The sequence below is a fragment of the Pseudonaja textilis genome, chromosome 3 (assembly GCF_049901715.1).
Source record: "Pseudonaja textilis isolate UNSWEBS1 chromosome 3, rPseTex1.2, whole genome shotgun sequence".
In the NCBI taxonomy this organism is placed as follows: Eukaryota; Metazoa; Chordata; class Lepidosauria; order Squamata; family Elapidae; genus Pseudonaja; species Pseudonaja textilis.
The window spans coordinates 9,663,566-9,685,006 of NC_141992.1; the positions used below are offsets into that span (position 1 = coordinate 9,663,566).

Consider the following 21,441-nt stretch of genomic DNA (forward strand, 5'->3'; position numbering starts at 1 on the left):
AATAAAGGACTACGAATCCCGGACCCTTTTTCAGATTTAGAGAACAGAAAAACCTTACTTTAAGAGAATGTTCTGATTCTATAGGCACAGCTATTCCTTGACGAACAACGGTTCATTTAGTGACCATTCAAAGTTACGACGACGCTGAAAAAAAGGGACTTATATGACCATTTTTTCATACTTATGGCCGTTGCAGCATTCCCATGATCGCATGATCAAAATTCAGGCTCTTGGTAATTGTCTCATATTTATGATGGTTGTACTGTCCTGGGATCATGTGATCCCTTTTTGCAACCTTCTGACAAGCAAAGCCCATGGGGGAAGCCAGATTCACTTAACAACCGGGTTACTAACTGAACAACTGCAGGGAATCACTTAACAAATGTGGCAAGAAAGGTCATAAAATGAAGCAAAATCCACCACACATTTCTCAATTAGGAACAGAAATTTTGGGTTTCATTCTGTATTTGTATTCAAAAAAATCTAGTTTTTTACAGTGATAAATAACAGTATCGAACAAATTACAATCTGAAAAATATTTGATGTCTTTCTTTACAGGGAAGTGATATAGAAATGTTTTCAATAGGTAAATAAATATTTTTTTAAAAAATCAAAAAGTCATTTGAAAACTGAAGGATGCATTAGAAAGCTAAATATATATATTAGTCCAGAAGGAATGCTCTGAGTAATTAGCGCAAGCTTATGAAACATGCAAAACTTTTAGCATTATGAATTATACAGAATCTACACAGACCATTCTGTAAGACTATCACAGAAATGGCAGGATTCCATGAAAAATTATCTCTTGAGGGCGGATTCCTATTCAGAATTGGCATAGTTTATTTCCTGGAAAACCCAACAAATCTTCCTTTATACTTGAATAAAATGAATCCAGTTTTGGTCACCACGTTACAAAGAGGATGTCGAGACTTTGGAAAAAGTGCAGAGGAGAGCAGCTAAGATTAAAAGATTAAAAGCCTGCAGACAAAAACATATGAAGAACAGTTGAAGAATTTGGCTAGTCCAGAGAAAAGAAGGACTAGGAAGGACATGATAGGGGCATTCCAGTATTTGAGGGGCTGCCACAAAGACGAGGGGATCAACTTATTTTACGAAGCATCAGAAGGCAAGACAAGAAACAATGGAGAGAAACTATTCAAGGAGAGAAGCAACCTGAAATTAACGGTGAGGACAATTAACCAGTGGAACAGCTTGACTCCAGAAGTTGTGGGTCAGAGGTGGTATTCAGCAGGTTCTGACCAGCTCTGGAGAACCATTAGTGGAAATTTTGAATAGTTTGGAGAACCAGCAAAAACTACCTCTGACTGGCCCCGCCTCCATCTATTCTCTGCCTTCTGACTCCCAGATGACCAGCTGGGTCTTTTTTTGTTGCCCTGAACAGGAGAACGGAGCTGGAAAGCAGGTTAGTGGTGTGGGAAGGGAATGGGTTTTTTTGCAGTATCCTTTCCCTGCCACGCCCACCAAGCCACACCCACCAAACCAAGCCACTCCCACAGAACCGGTATTAAAATAATGTTTGAATCCCACCACTGTTGTGGGTGCTTCATCACTGGAGATTTTTAAAAAGAGATTGGACAGTCACTTGTCTGAAATGGTACAGGTGTCAACTTTGGAAGCCATATTGAGATCAGATGCTCCCACACTGGAGTATATCTAGTTAGACATAATAACATTCTTTTTCTGATTCAAGGTCAGGTTGTTTTTGCACATAAGTGAGAGCAAGTCTTAACTGGGGACGGATGGTGATTGGGCCATGTGATGTGATGATGGGTGCGGGGGATGGATTTCGTAGTTTTTACTTATTGTAAGGAAGCCCAGAACTTTCAGATTCGGGTTTCCCCAGTTATGCCAGTTACTATCCAAATAAAAGGAACCTTTGAGAAGATGTCTGTCTCGGAATTATTGGGTGGAATGGAGGAAGGTTGCTGGAACGCTGACAGTCTTCTGCTTGAGGAGTGGTTGGACTAAAAGACCTCCAAGTTCTAAGAACAGAGAATAGAATAGACCTCTGTTCTGTTTGATTGATCGATTGTGGATCTACTTTTGTCAGATGTAAAATCACTCAAAAATGTATGACTAATATCCAACCATGTTTAATTTGCCTCTGTGGAAACTTCATACCTCCTTCTCTAAGTCCTCATTATGCTCGGTGTGACGTAGGATGTCAGAAAGGAAGTTTACAACATCTCAAGGAATAGTTAAGAGTTTAAATTGGGTGAATCCAATTTACACTTTTATCTTTTGGCTTATGGTAATCGTTCCACTATTCACAGGATAACGTTTGAGGAGAAGGGGATCATTGAGAGAAATCTTATTAAAACGGCTAACGATGAGGCAGCGTGAAAGAGAAGTTGAAATGGAGATGAGAAAGGCAGAACCATTACGATCCCAGTGCCAGGGTTTTTTTTTCCTTCAGAAGTGGCAGATAACATTCACGTTGGATAAAGTGGAACATCAAAATCCACTCAGTTAATTCAGCTGCAAAAATTGCCATGACCTCATTCAGTTCAAAAAATGAGATATTAATAAAGGAGAATATTTGTAGCTTGGGATTGACATGAAGGGTCCTTGGTGGTCTCTGAGCTTGGTTGTTTTCTTGCAGATGTTTCATTACCCAAACTAGGTAACATCATCAGTGCTAGAAGATAAAGGTGTTTATGGAGTGGAGGAGAAGAGGGAGAAGGAGAGGGAGAGGGAGAAGGGGAAGGAGAAGGAGAAGGGGAAGGAGAAGGAAAAAGAGAAGGAGAAGGAGAAAGAGGAGGATGTCAGCTTTGGAAGCCATATTAGTACCAGAAGCTTCCATTGCTGCCACATTCCTATCTCTGGGAAAGTAGGAGGGGGAGATATTTAGAGTGTTGGTAGTTAGACATAATAACATTCTTCTTTTTGGTCAAGGTCATGTTATTCCTGCACCTGGAGGAGAAGTGTTTGAAGGGATGTCTCAAGTTGGGACGGTTGGTGATTGGACCATGTGATGGACTGATGGGTGCAGGGATTGGGTTTTGACTTTTGAACTATTAAGGAAAAACCCAGAACTCTCAGATTTGGGTTTTCCCAGATGTGCCAGTATAACTACTCTAATAAAAGGATAAAATGTATGAGTTTTTAATTGGAGTTGGGTTTTTCTGGAATCCTGACATAGGACAGTGGGGTCCCTGGTGCTCTCTGAATTTGGATGTTTCTTGCAGACGTTTTGTTATCCAAAATAGGTAACATCATCAGTGCTAGAAGAGAAAGGTGTTTGTGGAGAGGAAGAGGAGGAGGAAGAGGACAACAACGGTGGGGTCCTTGGTACTCTCTGAGCTTGGGTGTTTTCTTGCAGACATTTCATTACTCAACTAGGTAACAGCATCAGTGATTGGCAATTAGCCTGGAAGTGGGCTGTGGCTCACAGATTAGGGACACTTGTAATAAGCAAAATTTTTATTTAAGTACAGGTAGTCCTCAACTTTCAATCCCAATTGAGCCCAACATTTATGTTGCTAAGTGAAACATTTGTTAAGTGAGTTTCACCCCATTTTATGACCTTTGGCACAGTTGACTTTGACCTTTGACCTTTTGCCCCTTTTTATGACCTTTGACCATTGACTTTGCTCATCAGAAGATTGCAAAAGAGGATTACATGAGTATGAGTCAATTACCAAGCACCTGAATTTCTTATCACGTGACCATGGGGATGCTGCTACGGTCATAAGTATGAAAAAAAAATTCAGTGGTGTTGTAACTTTGAACGGTCACTCAACCAACTATTTTAAATCAAGAACTACTTGTATTATCCCTTCATTAATGGCCTTATCACCGTGTTAAACAGGGGGAGATTCAGCCGGTTTGGACGAACCGGATGTTAAAGTTACATTTGGTTCACTGAACCAGTAGTTGAACCAACCGGCTGGCCCCGCCCACCCTGCCCCTCCCCTCCCAGGAATCTCCACGCCAGTAGTGGGACTCAAATTTTTTTACTACCGGTTCTGTGGGTGTGGCTTGGTGGGCATGGCAGGGGAAGGATGCTGTAAAATCTCTATTCCCTCCCCACCCCACTAACCTGCTTTCCAGCTCCCTTCTCCTGTACAGGGCAATCAAAGGAGACCCAGCCAATCAGCTGGGACTCAATGGGAGGCAGAGCATAGGTGGGGGCAGGGCCAATCAGAGTGGGTATTTGCCGGTTCTCTGAACTACTCAAAATTTCCACTACCGGTTCTCCAGAACTGGTCAGAACCTGCTGAATTCACCACCTCTGCTCCACGCAGCCCATTTTGGATGCAGGTAAGTGCAGGGACTCTTGCAGGGCAAAAAACAGTGCTCCTAGAAGTTCTGGAAGTCCAGAAACAGGCTTGTTTCCAGCTTCCAGAGGGCCTCTGTAGCCCAGGGGAGGCTATTTTCACCCTCCCAGAGGCCTGAGGGAAGCCTCCGGACTTTGGGGGGAAGGCAAAAAAATGGCCCTCCCGGAAGTTCCAGTAGGCCACACCCACCATGGCCATGACCACCCAGCAACTGGGCAGAGAACAGGTTGCTGGGATTTTTGAATCCCACCCTTGGTGTTAAGGCATTTCTACGAACCGTAAAGCAATTTATTTCAAATAATAGTGCCATCGTGCCACTCTAAGCCACCAATCCTCCAATTAGAAAAGAAAAGAAAAGATAAAAGCATGCCTGAAAAGAGATTAAAGGATTTCAGGAACCACTAAAAGCATCAGTGAAACGGATCTAGTAGCTCTCGTCCCCGGTCATGATCTATCATTAATGCCCTAGATAAGTAGAACCTCAAATGAGAAGCTGGTCTTCAAATGCTTTCCCATTCATGCTTCACTAGAGCCTTTTGGCAGCCAGTAGCAAAGGACTCAAAATCCATTCGTGGCTTGATTCCACAGGAATCAATTCAGGCTCTAAATGGAAGTTTTACATCTGCATCCATCAACACAACAGTCAGTTATGGTTTTAAGGAAAAAGCAAAGCAGGTTGAAAAGGGAGGGCGCCACATTTCGTGGAAGCAAAAGACCACTGGGGTGATATTTCCACCAACACCACCCCGCTCTTCTCCTTCACTTTGCTTCGAGAAACCTTTTTACACACTTGGAAGTTCAATAATCGTCCTTTAATAAATAATATTGTACACAGAAATACTTAATGGTACTTTTAGTGATCATACTTTTAGACATCAGGACTGAATTGATGATACTGTATAGATTTGTTTGTGGATAAGAGAAGCTGAGATGAATGTTTGTAATCTTAGTCACTAAATGTGTTTAACTTGTGATATTTCCTTCCTTCCTTCCTCCCTCCTTCCGTCTTTTTTCTTTCTTTTTCTCCTTCCTTCCTTCCTTCCTTCCTTCCTTCCTTCCTTCCTTCCTTCCTTCCTTCCTTCCTTCTTTCCTTCCTTCATTTTCTCCTCCATTTCATTTTGTTTTTGGAATTAACTGGTTATTATTTGAGGACAGTGTCTGACTATTCAAATCACTCATAGGTTTTCTCCCTAAAATCACGCTAAGATTTCCCACAAAAAAAAGAAACAGAAAAAAGGATATCTTGCTAAGTACAAGAATGGGGAACATTTTTTTTTGCTACATATATCAGCAGCAGGCTGAAAGTTTTGCACAAGATTTGTGAAGTGAAACATTTGCACAACGTCTTGACCTTGGTTAGCGATAACCCTGGTTCATTGTTGCTGTTTTCTTTTGCATGCATGGCTTTACATGTTGTGTGAACTGAACCCATTTGGTTCTTTTAGTTTGAATGCATAGGATAGATCCAGAAAACGGATTGTTTCATCTCTTCTTTGCCTCAGGCCCCTAACCTCAGAAAATGGGGAATCAAAAACAATTTTTCCCCAGCATGTTTGAATTGAATAACATTTATTGTCATTTTCCTGTATACACAGTGGCATATCATCTTCTTTTAATGACCCCATGCAGGGTGGAGTCTGGGCAACTGAATGGAACTGAGTGTTTATTGGCCGGATGCCCTTCTTGTCACCGATGTGGAGTTTTTTTCAGCAGATATATTCACATTGTGTCCAGAGAGAGAAATATCTGCCTCTACCTAGGATTGAACTCACAGCCTCCTGATTGTGAGAGCTCCACCTCTAGGCCACCATACCACTCATATACACAATAGCACATATTAGAATGAAATTCCGATACACTGTATGTATTCAAGGAATCAATTCTGATGGAAGGAGGTGGTCTTGAAAGTAAGCTGGCATCAAGCTATCAGTTTATAACTCAGTGTATTGTGCAAACCTGGACAGTGAGATAAGTTCAGAAAATCATTATATCCTTTAACTACAGGACCGTATTTTGTGTGAACAGGGCTCCTGCCTTGAAAATCAAAACCGGTCAGATTAGACAACACACAACGGGGTGTGAAACCATACCCTCACCTATTGTATGACAGCATTCCAAGAACTCATTTGAACTAATATGAAAGACACCAAGTGCAGGAAGATTTTAGAGCTCGGAAATAATTCCCTGGTCCAAAGAACAAAAAAATAAAAAAAATAAAACATGATCCAATGGAAATGCCATTTCTTTCCAAGATAAACGGCGAAAAAGGGAAGATCGTGTTACCATTCTAGGGCCGAATGTCTTGGCACCAGTTTCAGCTTATTTCCTGCCAGGAGAAAAGGACGGGCCATTAACAAATCAGCTCTCTAAGTTGGCAGGGGCAGCTGTCCCCAAGGGCAGGCTGGGGAATAAGTTTCCTGGGAAATTGCAAATCCTTCAAAAGAGTTTCGGAGGCCATGAAACTGAGACCATTCTGCAGATCCGACTGAAGGGCCCTCAGTTGATGCTTCCTCTACATATTTGTGATGACCCGGGGGAAGGCGCAGAGCTAACACAGTCAGCTAATAGTTCAAAACTCCCTTTATGGCTCCAACTGCGCCCCCCACCCCCCTTCCCATGTTCCATTTTTGGCCTCCTGGGTCTCAGGGAAGCCTCCTGGGAGCAAAAACGGCCTCTCAGGAGGCTTCCCTGAGGCCAAGGGGGCAAAAAAATGGACTGTGCAGGGCAGGGGGAGGTGGTTGCTGAGAAGGAGGAGGAGGAGAAGGAGGAGGAGGAGGAGGAGGAGGAGAAGGAGGAGGAGGAGGATGAAGGAGAAGGAGAAGAAGAGGAGGAGGAGGAGGAGGAGGAGGAGGAGGAGGAAGGAGAAGGAGAAGAAGAGGAGGAGGAGGGAGGAGGAGGAGGAGGAGGAGGAGGAGAAGGAGAAGGAGAAGGAGAAGGAGACATACCCACAGAACCGGTAGTAAAAATATTTGCATCCCATCCCTGGATGATTCAGATGCCAGTCTCACATTCTCAGCCCAACTTTCTTTATAGGATTCTTGAGGAGAGATAATTAGGGTTAATAATTAGCAATTACTTAGTAATTAGACCTTGAGCTTCCCAATGAATGTTCCCCAACCATAGCAACTTCAAGATGGGTGGACTTCAACTCCCAGAATTCCCAGAATTCAACATATTGGCTGGGGAATTCTGGAAGTTGAAGTCCACCCATCTTGAAGTTGCTATGGTTGGGGAACAGAGGAGAAATGGGATACGAAGGCAAGAAACAACTATATATCATGGCTGAAAGGTTCTTTATGCAACTAAAGAAAAAAAAATGTGCCTGCTCAGGCAAGGGAACTGCCTGTCCCCACTTCCTGTGTTTTTGAGGTACTGTCAGTTATTCCGTGATCTTCATGGGTCAATACGAGAATGCACCAGATTTAGCGTAAAACTGACATTAAAAATGTCTGCTGCCTCGTGTGTTTTCTTCAAGGACTTGTTCTACCTGAGCATCACATCTGTGATGTTGGCAACAGTGGAAAGTTTCTGGAAATTCTGCAAAAGTTTGTGATTAGTCATCAGATTTGCCATCAACGATTGCAGAACGTCATGAAAGAGGCGATGAAAAGCTTCTGTAAATACCCCTATTAACTTTGTGCCAGATTTGGGGGTGAGGTGCGGTGGGAGAAGGCAGACAAAAGCGAGGTCATATCCTTCTCCTTTTTTGGTTGACACTTTTAACTCCAGAATACACAGAATTGAGACCTTTAAGGACAATATTTATTTATTTCTTCCTCTTTTTAATAGAATAGAATAGAATAGAATAGAATAGAATAGAATAGAATTTTTTATTGGCCAAGTGTGATTGGACACACAAGGAATTTGTCTTTGGTGCATATGCTCTCACTGTACATAAAAGAAAAGATACATTTGTCAAGAGTCAAGAATCATAAGGTACAACACTTAATGATAGTTATAGGGTTCAAGCACGGATGGGATTCACATTTTTTAACAACCGGTTCTGTGGGCATGGCTTAGTTGGTGGGCATGGCTTGGTGGTCATGTGACTGGGTTGACATGGCTTGGTGGTCATGTTATTGGCTGGGCGTGGCCAACTCAATATCACTCACATCGAGGCACACATCTCCTCACCTGGCTTCTCATGACTGTGGGGATGCTGAAACAGGTATAAGTGTGAAAAATGGTCATAAGTCACTTTTTTCAGTGCCATTGTAACTTTGAATGGTCGCTCCACACAAGCAAAGTACCAGCAAAGGAGGGGAAAAAAACTGCAGAGAAGTTCCTGAGACAGGAAGTCTAGTCCTGCCAAGAAATGTAATAAGGGTTAATGGAGAGGCAGTTTCTATAAGCAACTGCAGAATGTTTCCTTCCTGCCTTCCTTACAGGATTAGGCCAGTAATTTCTTCTAATAACTGGTTCTCCAAACTGCTTAGTATGTTAACAACTGGTTCTAGTGAATAGGTCGAACTGATACAATCCCAACCCTGGGTACAAATAAGCAATCAACTCATACTAGGAAACAGTCAATATAAATTGTAAAGATACAAGCGACAAAGTTGCAGTCATGCAGTCACAGGTGGGAGGGGATGGGTGATAAGGAGGGATAAGAAGATTAATAGTGCAGACTTTGTAAATAGTTGAATAGTGTTGAGGGAATTCTTTGTTTAGCAGAGTGATGGCATTCGGGGGAAAAACTGTCCTTGTGTCTAGTTGTTCTGATGTGGAGTGCTCTATAGCGTTTTGAGGGAAGGAGTTGAAACAGTTTATGTCCGGGATGTGAGGATTCTGTAAATATTTTCACAGCCATCTTTTTGACTCGTGCAGTATACAGGTCCACCATGGAAGGAAGGTTGGTAGTAACTGTTTTTTTCTGCAGTCCTAATTACTCTCTGAAGTCTGTGTCTGTCTTGTTGGGTTGCAGAACCAAACCAGAGAATTATAGAGATGCAGATGACAGACTCAATGATTATATAATTTATGCCTCCATTCCTCTCCAATCTCTTGGTGTCAATTAACCATGTTCCCATAACGTGGTAGATTAAGCAAAAGCGGTGTTGAGTTACTAATGGGTTCAGTGTGCTGTGAATTGAATTGGCCCACTTTTGTGCTTAAGAGTTGTACTTCTGTGATTATAACATCCTGTGTTAAGAGAGCCACTGTGGTTTGATTTGCTAATCTAGACAGTTGTGAGGTGCAGGAATTGCGGCCTTTTATGTTCTGCTACTGACACCAAGATCATCTTTATCCTCTTAGACTGACCTTAAAAGATACCAATTGGCTCAAAGTCTTTTTTTTTTTTTTTTTGAGCTCTGTAGTTGAACTTGGATTTTTTCCCAGACATATTATATGACTTACTATAAAAGAGAAAAATGATTTTGCTGGGAAACAAAATTAGAGTGAAGAACATAGAAGGCAAATAAAAGGTTGGCTTTTCTTTCTTTCTAAGTATTTCCGTACTCTAAATGGTGCTTCACAAAAAATAGGGAAGGCAAAATCAACACCTATATTTCTATTCTTGATTCTAAAATCCCCTCCTCTTCTTTGCAGACCTCTTCTAAGAACTATCTATGTAGGTCTCTTTGCACAGAAGGCAGGTTTGAGATCGTCCCACGGGTTTTGAATTTAGGATTTTATTCAACCACCTTTCAGCTTCAATTTCTTCACTGGCTGTGAGACATTAGCTTGAAAACCACCAAGGATCTCTGCTAGAAGTGCCCCAGATCTGGTGACATTGTCAAATAAGATTGGTAAATAGAGGAGAATATTTGCAGCTCAGGGTTGAAATGAGAGGTCCTTGGTGATTTCTGAGCTTGGTTGTTTTCTTGCAGACATTTCATTGCCAGAATAGGTAACATCATCAGTGTAAGTGACTAGTTTGGGTAATTGAATTGAACTGAATTCTTTATTGTCATTGTATGTATATACACTGTATACACATAACACTCAGAGACCAGACTCAACGCACACACACACATGACAATCCCCAAACACCTCCCCACCCACCAAAATTCCCCGCCTCCTAAAAACACACAAGCACCCACACAACGGACCAAGTGATACTGTCCAGCATCTCACTGATGGTGGTCCTTAAATTCATTGTTAAGTGCAATTATAGCTCTGGGATAAAAAAAAACTGTTCAGAAAACGTGTGGCCCGAGTTTTAATTGTTCTGCATCTTCTGCCAGAAGGCAACAGTTTATAAAGATTGTAAGCAGGATGGGAAGAGTCTCTGAGAACGTTGTGTGACTTCCTTAAACAGCGAGGTGTGAAGATGTCATCCAGGGCTGGTAGCTGGAGCCCGATGATATTCTGGGCAGTTTTAATGATTCTCTGAAGAGCCTTTTTGTCTGCTACAGAGCTGCTCCCCTACCATGCAAGAATGCCGTATGTCAGGACACTCTCAATGGTGCTGCAATAGTAGGACGGAAGTAGACGCTGAGAAAGATTTATCTTCCTGAGCCTTCTCAGGAAGTTCAGCCTCTTCTGTGTCTTCTTCACAGGCATGTTAGCATTCATAGTCCATGAGAGGTCCTCTGAGATAGAAGTGCCCAGAAAATTTAAAACTACCAACCTCCTCACCATTTATGTACAATGGTAAATGAAACATCTGCAAGAAAACAACCAAGTTCAGAGAGCGCCAGGCACCCCTCAAGTAAGAATCTGTAAATCACTAAAATCCGCCTGCTAAAAAAATAATAGCCAGTCCTGGAGAACTTATCCACAGATCCACTGCACAGTGTTGTACATCACAATGATGTGCATGGGATCCTGATGAGAAAAATATCTTTTTCGCTGATCACATTACAGAAGTTATTGTCTAAAGACAACTACGATAAGCCTGCAACAATTTGGAACAAAAGGATTGATGTGGGGGGAAAAATGAATTGTTTGATCAGAACCACACAAAATACTTTCGGAATAAAAAGTTTGAAGGCGAAGAAAGAACAGAACATCTTGCTAACTGATAAGCATGGGAAGAACTGTATTGCATTTTGCAGTTGTGTGACTACCCAAAAAATGATGGGCAAACGTGAATGTGCCAAGTCTTACAGAGGTAACAGAATAACAGAGTTAGAAGAGATATTGAAGGTCTTCTAGTCCAACCCCCTTCAAGCAGACAAAAGGCTGTCCAGTCTTTTCTTAAAAACCTCCAGTGATGGAGCACCCATGATTTCCACTGGTTAATTGTTCTCACCCTTAGGGAATTTTTCCCTCGTTCTAGGTTGCTTCTCTCCTTGATTAGTTCCCGTCTATTGCTTCTTGTCTTGCCTTCAGGTGCTTTGGAGAATAGAATAGAATAACAGAGTTGGAAGGGACCTTGTAGGTCATCAAGTCCAACCCCCTGCCCAAGCAGGAGACCCTACACCATTTCTGACACATGGCTGTCCAGTCTCTTCTTGAAAGCCCTCTTGATGAAGCTCCCACAACTTCTGAAGGCAACTTCTGTTCCATTGGTTGATTGTTCTCACTGTCAGAAAATTTCTCCTTATTTCCAGGTTGAATCTCTCCTTGATCAGCTTCCATCCATTATTCCTTGTCTGGCCTTCAGGTGTTTTGGAAAATAGCTTCACCCTTTCCTCCTCTCTGTGGCAGCCCCTCAAATACTGGAACATTGCTATCATGACAACCCTAGTCCTCCTTTTTACTAGACTGGACAAACCCAGTTCCTGCAACTGTTCTTCTTAGTATCTTTAGTCTCCAGGCCTCTAACCATCTTTGTGGCTCTTTAGATGTTTTAGGACTTAAATCGTCCAAAATCTTGGAAACAGTGATAGGATCTTCCAGCCCTCCTTTATTAGTGAGGTTGTTATGGAGGAGGTACATTGTGAAAATTTGGCATTTCTTCTTTTATCCTTTCCATCACTTGGGCTAAGCTGCTAATTCTTAGCAAAGCCATGAACAATTTTTGGTATCCCTTGGTTGCTCATATCTATAGTCTTCCCTTTTCTTTCTTGTCTTCTTCCCAATCTCTCACCCAAAGTGTTTAATGAAGTACAGGTAGTCCTCAACTTATGGTCGAAATTGAGTTCCACATTTCTGTTACTAAGTGAGACAGATGTTAAATGAATTTTGCTCCATTTTTCTTGCTGCAGTTGTTAAGTGAATCTGGATTCCCCATTGAGGGTTGTTGTTAGTAACATGGTTATTAAGTGAATCTGGCTGTGATGTCCCGGGGCGTGACACAAAAATAACAAAGTCACAAAAGTAGAATAAATTCCCTTTAATGCCTCCAACTTGGCCAGCAATGTGCAATTATCCTCAGCTGGAGATCAAACTCTTCCAAAAACAGTCTATGAAGGGAAGAAATGCAGTCCAAAACCAAAGTGAAGATAATTATAAATTAAAAAAAAAACAATACAAACCATACTGAAGTAATTAACACGGCAGGCCAGGATGATAAATTGCAGGCTTCCAAAACATAATGCAGCACCCACAGTTGGAGGACGCCAAAACCCATATAAGCCTTGACAAAGATAATGCACGCTTTGCTTCCAGCAAGGAACTGTGTGCAAACGCCCCTCTTATATCCTGTTCTCCCAGTTGCAGCCCATGAAGGGGATCAGGGCCCTTTCCTCTCCCATAAGACATGTTGCTCGCTTCTCCGTTCCTCCCTCTGTGCCCTAGGATGAAGAGGGGATGGCCCTGGTCTTCCTCTGAATGCCCAGCCAGACTGTGCCTTTCCCCCGTTTCTTCCACAGCCACTGGAGCCACACTCCCACTCCCTGTCAGCTGCTCAATCTCCCCCTCAGAATCAGACTCCAACAAGGGCATGACACTGGCTTTCTCACTGACTGCTTGTCAGAAGGTCGCTAAAGGGGATCACATGACTCCGGCGCACTGCAACCGTCATAACTATGAGTTAGTTGCCAAGGATCCAAATTTTGATCATGTGACCATGTAATGGATATAGGTGTGAAAACAGTCATAAATCAGTGCCACTGTAGCTTCGGTCATCCAACAAAATGGTTGTAAGTTAAGGATTGCCTGTATTTTCAAACTGCCCCAAACTGAGAAAGCCTAGTCTATTTCATCCTTAGGGTCACTCCAGGTGAATCAAAAGTGAATCCCAAACCAGATTTGAAATGTCTTCGTGCCGTTGATAATTTGGGGGGAAGAAGAAGAAGAGGGTAGATATAAAGGGAAATGAAGTATTTTTACATCACTCCATCTACCCTTTCCGTCTTTACAAGAGAATGTAGAAGATGACTGGAGGCCTCTGAATGTGTGGATAAGATAAAGTTTAAGCCACAGAAGCTGTCACTGAAAAGTCAGATGAAATAATGGCCTTCTCTTGCCCAAGAAAGCTTGCTGGCTGGTACAGGTATTGTTCTGTGCGTGCTATTTTCGCCTTCAAACTTTAGCTTCCGAGAGGTCAATGCTCTTTCTAGTTTCACTGAATATTCTGATGTTTTTTTTTATTAAATAGGTTTTTTTAAAAACCTGCTTTCCCAAAGCTAGCCTGCTTCAGAAGCGTCGAGATGACAACTCAAAATTTCCTAGTCGTGTGATTGTTCCACTCGCTCTTACTCATGCTACAAATTCATCACCTCTGAGTTACTATTTTATCAAACCTACAAACTCGTCTCCTTTCAAGGATCTGGGCTTTCGATCTGAATGAGGACATTATGCTTGACTCACCTCTGACTCCTACCTAACCATGAGCTACCAACACAAGGGACCATAAAGAGTTGATATGGGGGTGGCGGGGAAACCCCACCCTCAGCCCCCAAAATGGACTTGCCTGATGAATCTCACAAGTTTTGTTCTAGAATAGGAGAAGTCGGTAAACCTCACTTGATGGAGGGCCGCATGTTTTGTTTTTAAATGCACAGGCTTAATTAGATCCACAAAGATCTAATTCTGCAGAAAAACCCATGATTTGGTTGCATCATACATAAATACAATTGCAAATGGATATTCAACTGCAACATTAAAAAAAAGAAAACAGAGCAACATCAGCCTGTCCTTAAAACTAAAACATACACAGAAATGTTGAAAAATAGAATCCTATTTCTATGTGCCCCCCACATCCTTCCTGGCATTTAAATTAAATGATGGAGGAAAAACTCTACCCTCTGAATGGCTTTTTTTTTTTTTTTCTCAAGAAGAGGAAGTCTTAAAGACAGGCAGCATGAAAAGATAAAAAACGTGCTGCTTTAACCGGCTGCCTTTAACACTGGCTTTCGGATCACAATTCCCATAATCCACAGTACGGGTAGAATGGAGGGAAGGCAATGTCCAAATGTTGTGCAGGGCCCCAAACTCAATTTCTGCAAAATTGGAGGCATGCCAGTAACACTGAAAGGTTAGATTAACAAGAGTTGGAAGGGATCTTGTAGGTCATCTAGTCTAACCCCCCACCCAAGCAGGAGACCCTACACCATTTCTGACAAAAGGCAGTCCAATCTCTTCTTGAAAGTCTCAAGTGATGGTACTCCCACAACTTCCGAGGGCAAAGCTGTTTCACTGATTGATTGTTCTCATTGTCAGAAAGTTTCCCCTAATATATTGCCAGGTTAAATCTCTCCTTGTTCAGTTTCTATCCATTATTCCACACCCTTTTTCCCATGTGCCTTTCCTTTAAACCGCCCCACTCCAAAATAGAATAGCAATAGCACTTAGACTTATATGCTGCTTCACGGTGCTTTACAGCCCTCTCTAAGCGGTTCTGAGTGTCAGCCTCTTGACCCCAACAATCTGGGTCCTCATTTTGCCGACCTCGGAAGGATGGAAGGCTGAAGTCAGTGAGAATTGAACTGCTGGCAATCAACACGATTAGCTTGCAATTCCACATTCTAACCACTGCACCACCACGACTCTTCAATACCGAACAATAGAGTTGGAAGGGACCTTGGAGGTCTTCTAGTCCAACCCCCTGCTCAAACAGGAGACCCTATACCCTATACCATTTCAGGCAAATGGGTGTCCAGTTTCTTCTTTAAAAGCCTCCAGTGTTGGAGCACCCACAATTATTGAAGGCAAGTTGTTCCACTAGTTAATTGTTCTTATTGACAGGAAATTTCTCTTTAGTTCTAGAGTGCTTCTCCACTTGATTAGTTTCCATCCATTGTTTCTTGTCTTGCCTTCTTGGTGCTTTGGAAAATAGATGGACCAATTCTCCTTTGTTGCAATCCCTGAAATATTGGAAAATTGCTATCATGTTTCTCTGTGCCTCCTAAATCCTTCTTTTCTCTAGACTAGCCATACCTCATTCCTGCAAGAAGATGACCGGGCTAAGTCCGAGGGTCGGGGGGATCAAACATATCATCAGCCTGGAATCTCTTGGAGTCAACTATGCTTGCAAAAGAGATCTAAGTCCAGGCCTACTTTATTTAATAATCTTGTGCCAAGAGAAAATGAAGAAAAGAATTACCCACCCACCCCGCCCCCCAAAAATTACACCATAAGCAACATTACCATTAATTCCAGAAAATGTGGCTATTACAGGATTTTCTCCCATGGCACAACTCAACTTGTCTCCAGGGTTTAAAATTGAGAGCCTGGTAACAACTTTCCTGTGGAATAAACTTTATTAAAAGGCACAAGCCTCTAGAGCCGTGATGGTGAACCTATGGCACGCATACCACAGGTGGCACACAGAGCCATTTGTAGGGGCACGTGAGCCCCAGGCAAACTTACCTACACTGCGCATGCCTGCGCCTCACAGATGACTTTCGGCCCATTTGAGGCCTCCCAAAGCCTCGGGGGAAGCCTCTGCAGCCTTTGGAGGCCAAAAAACAGACCTGTTTCATCACTTCCTGTATTTCCGGAAATACTGGAAGTGACTAAACAGGCCCATTTTTTTGGCCTCCAAAGCCTGCAGATGCTTCCCTCGAGCTGGGAGGCTGAAAAAGGCCTCAAATGGCCTGAAAATCAGCTGGGAGGCACACAGTGCAGATAAGAATGGCGGGGGAATCGCATGTGGATGCACAGGGGCGTGGGGGGGGCCCTGCGCATTGCCTTCTGGGTGCTGGTACGCGAGTGTCCGTGCAATTTTCAGCACAGGAGCTCGAAAAAGTTAGCCCCCAATGCCATAGAGCAAGGGTCTTCAACTTGGCAAGTTTAAAACTTGTGGACTTCAACTCCCAGAATTCCTGAGCTAGCATGACTGGAGGAGGAATTCTGGGAGTTAAAGTCCACAAATCTTAAAGCTGTCAAGTTTGAAGACTCCCTGCCACAAGAGGTAACCTTGCCCAGGTCGCACCAAAAGTGTGTTTTCAAGCCCTGGGAAAATTGTGGTCACTTTCCCTGTTTAGATCAATGGTCAAGGAGACAGGCTTGTACACGGATCTCCAAACAAAGAGGAGAGGTGTTAAACTCAGCAGGAGGCCTACCATGTATACAACACAATGCCTGGTGGTGGCAGCTCTCTGAATCACCAATTCCCACACAGATTTAGTCAGGCTATTTATTTTTTATGCCGCCGTTATTACTTAGTAAGTAATTCAAGATGGCGAACATACAGAATAGTACTCTTGCTTTTTCCTGTTGTGAACAACAACCCTGTGAGGTAGGTTGGGCCGAAAGAGAGGGGCTGGCCCAGGGGCTCACCTAGCCAGCTTTCACACCTAAGGCAGTACTAGAACTCCCAGTCTCCTGGTGATTGGCTTAAAATCACCCAGCTGGCTTTCAACACTAAGGCAGGACTAGAAGTCCCAGTCTCCTGGTGATTGGCCCAAAGTGACCCATTCCTAAGGCAGGACTAGAAGTCCCAGTCTCCTGGTGATTGGCCCAAAGTGACCCATTCCTAAGGCAGGACTAGAAGTCCCAGTCTCCTGGTGATTGGCCCAAAGTCACCCATTCCTAAGGCAGGACTAGAAGTCCCAGTCTCCTGGTGATTGGCCCAAAGTCACCCATTCCTAAGGCAGGACTAGAAGTCCCAGTCTCCTGGTGATTGGCCCAAAGTCACCCATTCCTAAGGCAGGACTAGAAGTCCCAGTCTCCTGGTGATTGGCCCAAAGTCACCCATTCCTAAGGCAGGACTAGAAGTCCCAGTCTCCTGGTGATTGGCCCAAAGTCACCCATTCCTAAGGCAGGACTAGAAGTCCCAGTCTCCTGGTGATTGGCCCAAAGTGACCCATTCCTAAGGCAGGACTAGAAGTCCCAGTCTCCTGGTGATTGGCCCAAAGTGACCCATTCCTAAGGCAGGACTAGAAGTCCCAGTCTCCTGGTGATTGGCCCAAAGTCACCCATTCCTAAGGCAGGACTAGAAGTCCCAGTCTCCTGGTGATTGGCCCAAAGTCACCCATTCCTAAGGCAGGACTAGAAGTCCCAGTCTCCTGGTGATTGGCCCAAAGTGACCCATTCCTAAGGCAGGACTAGAAGTCCCAGTCTCCTGGTGATTGGCCCAAAGTGACCCATTCCTAAGGCAGGACTAGAAGTCCCAGTCTCCTGGTGATTGGCCCAAAGTCACCCATTCCTAAGGCAGGACAAGAAGTCCCAGTCTCCTGGTGATTGGCCCAAAGTGACCCATTCCTAAGGCAGGACTAGAAGTCCCAGTCTCCTGGTGATTGGCCCAAAGTGACCCATTCCTAAGGCAGGACTAGAAGTCCCAGTCTCCTGGTGATTGGCCCAAAGTGACCCATTCCTAAGGCAGGACTAGAAGTCCCAGTCTCCTGGTGATTGGCCCAAAGTCACCCATTCCTAAGGCAGGACTAGAAGTCCCAGTCTCCTGGTGATTGGCTCAAAGTCACCCATTCCTAAAGTAGGCCTAGAAACCTTCTTATTTCTAGGCTGGCACTTTAATCACTACACCTACTGATTCTCTAAGATCAGTTGCCATCTCTGCTAGGTTTTGGATAATTCCCTGCTCCTGTGGGTTGGGTTCTCCACCAGCCCAGAGAAGGATTAACTTAGTCCCCAGGGCCAGAATGTCGTGGGAAGCCGGCCAACACGCGTCTTGTGGTGCCTTAAAACCCCTCGAGGGCTGCAATCCCCTCAATGCCACTTTGTTCTGCGGCCCACCCGAGGATTAACGCCCCCCCCTCATTGACCTCCTTCTCCAGCCTACGGGATTGCCCCGCTCTGCTGCCACACCAGCAGCTCAGAAGTCCCGGCGGCGTGGGCGGAGGGGTGGGCGGGGGTAGAGCTGCGGCCGCTCCCACGTTGTCAAGCAGCGTGGGAAGAAAACCTGTCTCCCCAGAGCGTAGGCGCAGTGAGAAGAACCGCTTCACTAGAAGAGGGTGGATCTCCCCCTCCCACTCTCTCTCTTTCCCTCCCCCCAGCTCTCTCTCCCCTTTCCTTCCCCCCCCTTTCCTTTCCTCCCTCCTGCTCTTTCTCTCCCTCCTTCCTCTCTCTCTCCTTCCTTTCCTTCCCCCTCTTTCTTTCCCCCTCTCTTTCCTTCCCTCCTTCCTTCTCTCTCTTCCTCTCCCTCCCTCCTTCCCTCTCTTTCCTTCTCCCTCTTTCCTTCTCTCTTCCTCCCTCCTTCCTTCCTTCTCTCTCTGCCCTCTCTTCTTCCTTCTCTCCCCTCTTTTCCCCTCTTTCCTTCCCTTTCCTCTCTCCCTCATTCCTTCTCTCTCTCTTACTCTCCCTCCCTCCCCCTTTCCTTCTCCCTCTTTCCTTCCCCCTTCCTCCTTCCCTCCTTCCTTCTCTCTCTTCCTCTCTTCTTCCTTCTTTCCCCTTCTTTCCTTCCCTCTCTCTCCCTTTTTTCCCTTCCTACCCTTCCCTCTTTCTTCCCCCTTCCTTCCCTCATCCTCCCCTTGCTTCCTTCTCTCTTTCTCTCTTTCTCTTCCCTCTCTCCCTCCCTCTTTCTCTCCCCCGCCCCTCCCCCCCCAGATTGGAAAGATGACCGAAGGTAACCCCGGGTGGCCGAGCGCGACGGCTGTCCCCACACGCCAATCCATTGTGCCACCCACATCCTGAAGGCGCTGTTCTCCTCTCGTGGCTCCAGAAGACAGCTGCGGCTCGCGAAGGCGGAAGGGGAACCTACGCGCAGGGAGGCTGCCATCGCACAACGCCGCTGGCCGACTTCATTCATTGTTTGGCTTCGCACGAGATGCGGGGGGGGGGGGGGGAGAGTGAACCCAGAGCTGGCTTTCTTCCCATCGCCGCCACAACCTGCCCAACGACTGAGCGTTTGTGGAGAGAGAATCTCCGGCTGCGAGGTTTGCACCTGACCAAGTTAAGCGGGGCCGTGTGAAGACAGCACAAGAGCTTCTTCTTTTCTCGGTTTCACGAGAAAAGAAAAGATGAACATTGAAACAGGAGAGACAAAAAGAGAAATATAAGGATTTGAAAGATATTGACACTTAGCAAAAGAGAGATCATTGAATTTAGAAAGGAATGAGATCAGTTAAAAACAAGGTGGAGAAAACGAAGGGAAGGGAAAAATCACAGAAAATGCTAAAATTGTAATAAGATCATTAAAAACAAGGTGGAGAAAACTAAGGGAAGGGAAAAATCACAGAAAATGCTAAAATAGTAATAAGATATGGAAAAGAATACAAAGATGAATATGAAATTGGGTTTGTGTCTGTATGGAGAAGTGATAACCCGGGATCATGCTATTCTCAAAAAAAGATATTTTATTTGTATTATGTTTTGTGAAAACCCAAATAAATTTTTTTACAAGAAGATCATCTTCTTTTCTCTCGGGCAGAAAACGTGTCGTGTCCCCCCCCGCTTTCCGGGATGTGGGCGAGAGGAATTCCTTCTGGATTTTAGATAAAGGGTCTGGCATATGCAGATTTGATTTTTTGTTGTTGTTTTTTACAAAACACCCTTGACAATTCCCTGACTTGGTCATAATCTGCTTTCTGGACAAGATCCCGCGCGATTGCTCACTGCCAGCCAACCCGCGTTCCCTAAACCCCGTTTTTTTGCGGGGGATTCTGAGAAGAAGCCCAAAGCTTCCTTCGCCCCTCTTTTCTCTCTCCTAGACAAGCACCCCGAAACTGTTTTTTTTTCCCTTTTCTTTTCTTTCAGCAAATGCAACCAACCCCGCGCAAAAGCCGCTTGGCTGCCGGGGAAGATGTTTGTCACACACAAAGGAAGTCGCTTGCACGCGCGCGCCCACACAAACACACAGAAAGTCACACACACGCCCGCGCGCGCGCCCGTTCTCGTAGCCAAGGGCTTTTCGCGCCCTTCTGCATCCCACACCCACAACTCTCTCTCTCTCTCTCTCTCTCTCTCTCACACACACACACACACACACACACCCGCCGCGTTCACCCTATTCATCCGTGTCCTCCACCGGGCGGCCAGCAAGCCACACAACAACCGCTCCCGGCTTGGAAACGCTGAATCATCTCTGGCGACGTTTCGTCTGCAGCGTGCAAAATAAATAAATTTTTTAAAAAAGGAACCGGCCCCGGCTTACCGGCTCTTTTACAAGCCAACTACCCGCATCCTTTCTCCGGTGCAAGAAATCGGCCAGGAAAACCAGCTGTTCCCATCCCCCGCAAAATAAAATAAATAAAATAAAATAAAATAAAATAAAATAGGATGCTCCGAGGTGAAACGGCGAAGCAGAATCTTAAACCAAAAAGCCGAGCTGCTTTTTAACACATCTGGATATTTCCGAATCCGCTCTTGTAACGGGGATGACGACAATCGAGGAATCTCCTCCAAGCCGCTTGGACGCGCAGCCTCTCCCTCCGCCCAACCCAGCCCGGATTCCCTTCCATTCTTACCTGGGTTCCCGTTCCCACGGGTGGCTGTATTCCACGTGTCACGGACGCCGTCCCGGGCTCGGGTGGACTCTCATTGCGCGCCTTCCGAACCTTAACAAACCGAAAGCGAGTCGGTCGGCATAAGGCTGCGCGGAAAACATCGTAGTGAACTCATTCCAGGTAGCGATTCCTTCCCGACGTTTCTTTTGAGCCACTTGATTTATTTTCTTTCCTTCCTTCCTTCCTTCCTTCCTTTTTTCCTCTTCCTTTCTTCCTTTCCTTCCAAGCCTAACTAACCTTCGTTCCGCGTCTTACAACTCGCTTCACCTGTACCTGTTTTAATTTTGCGCTGGCCGGAGAGCCGGCTCTTCCTTCCTTCTTTCCCTCCCCCTCCCCTCCCCTCCCCTCCCTTCCCCTTGCCTTTCTCCCCTCCCCTTCATTCAATCCCCGGGTAAAACCCGCCTCCTTCGCCCGGACTAAGGTTTGGCCGGACCAACCCAAGCGCCTCTGACGTGATGGTCTTA

At 44.7% G+C, this 21,441-nt stretch overlaps 1 protein-coding gene across 2 annotated transcripts in view; it reads right to left on the reverse strand.

The window, feature by feature from the left end:
* Positions 1-21,238, reverse strand: part of SLCO4A1 (solute carrier organic anion transporter family member 4A1) — a 50,672-nt gene extending 29,434 nt beyond the window's left edge. The window contains exons 1-2 of one of the 2 annotated variants that reach the window (XM_087928906.1): positions 21,215-21,238; positions 20,939-21,028 (exon numbers count right to left, since the gene is read on the reverse strand). The gene's annotated coding sequence lies outside the window, so the exon portion shown is untranslated. Of the gene's footprint in view, positions 1-20,625; positions 20,753-20,938; positions 21,029-21,214 lie in introns of those variants that run through there. The other variant, XM_026697283.2, reaches the window with a different exon arrangement.
* Positions 21,239-21,441: the final 203 nt, after the last annotated feature.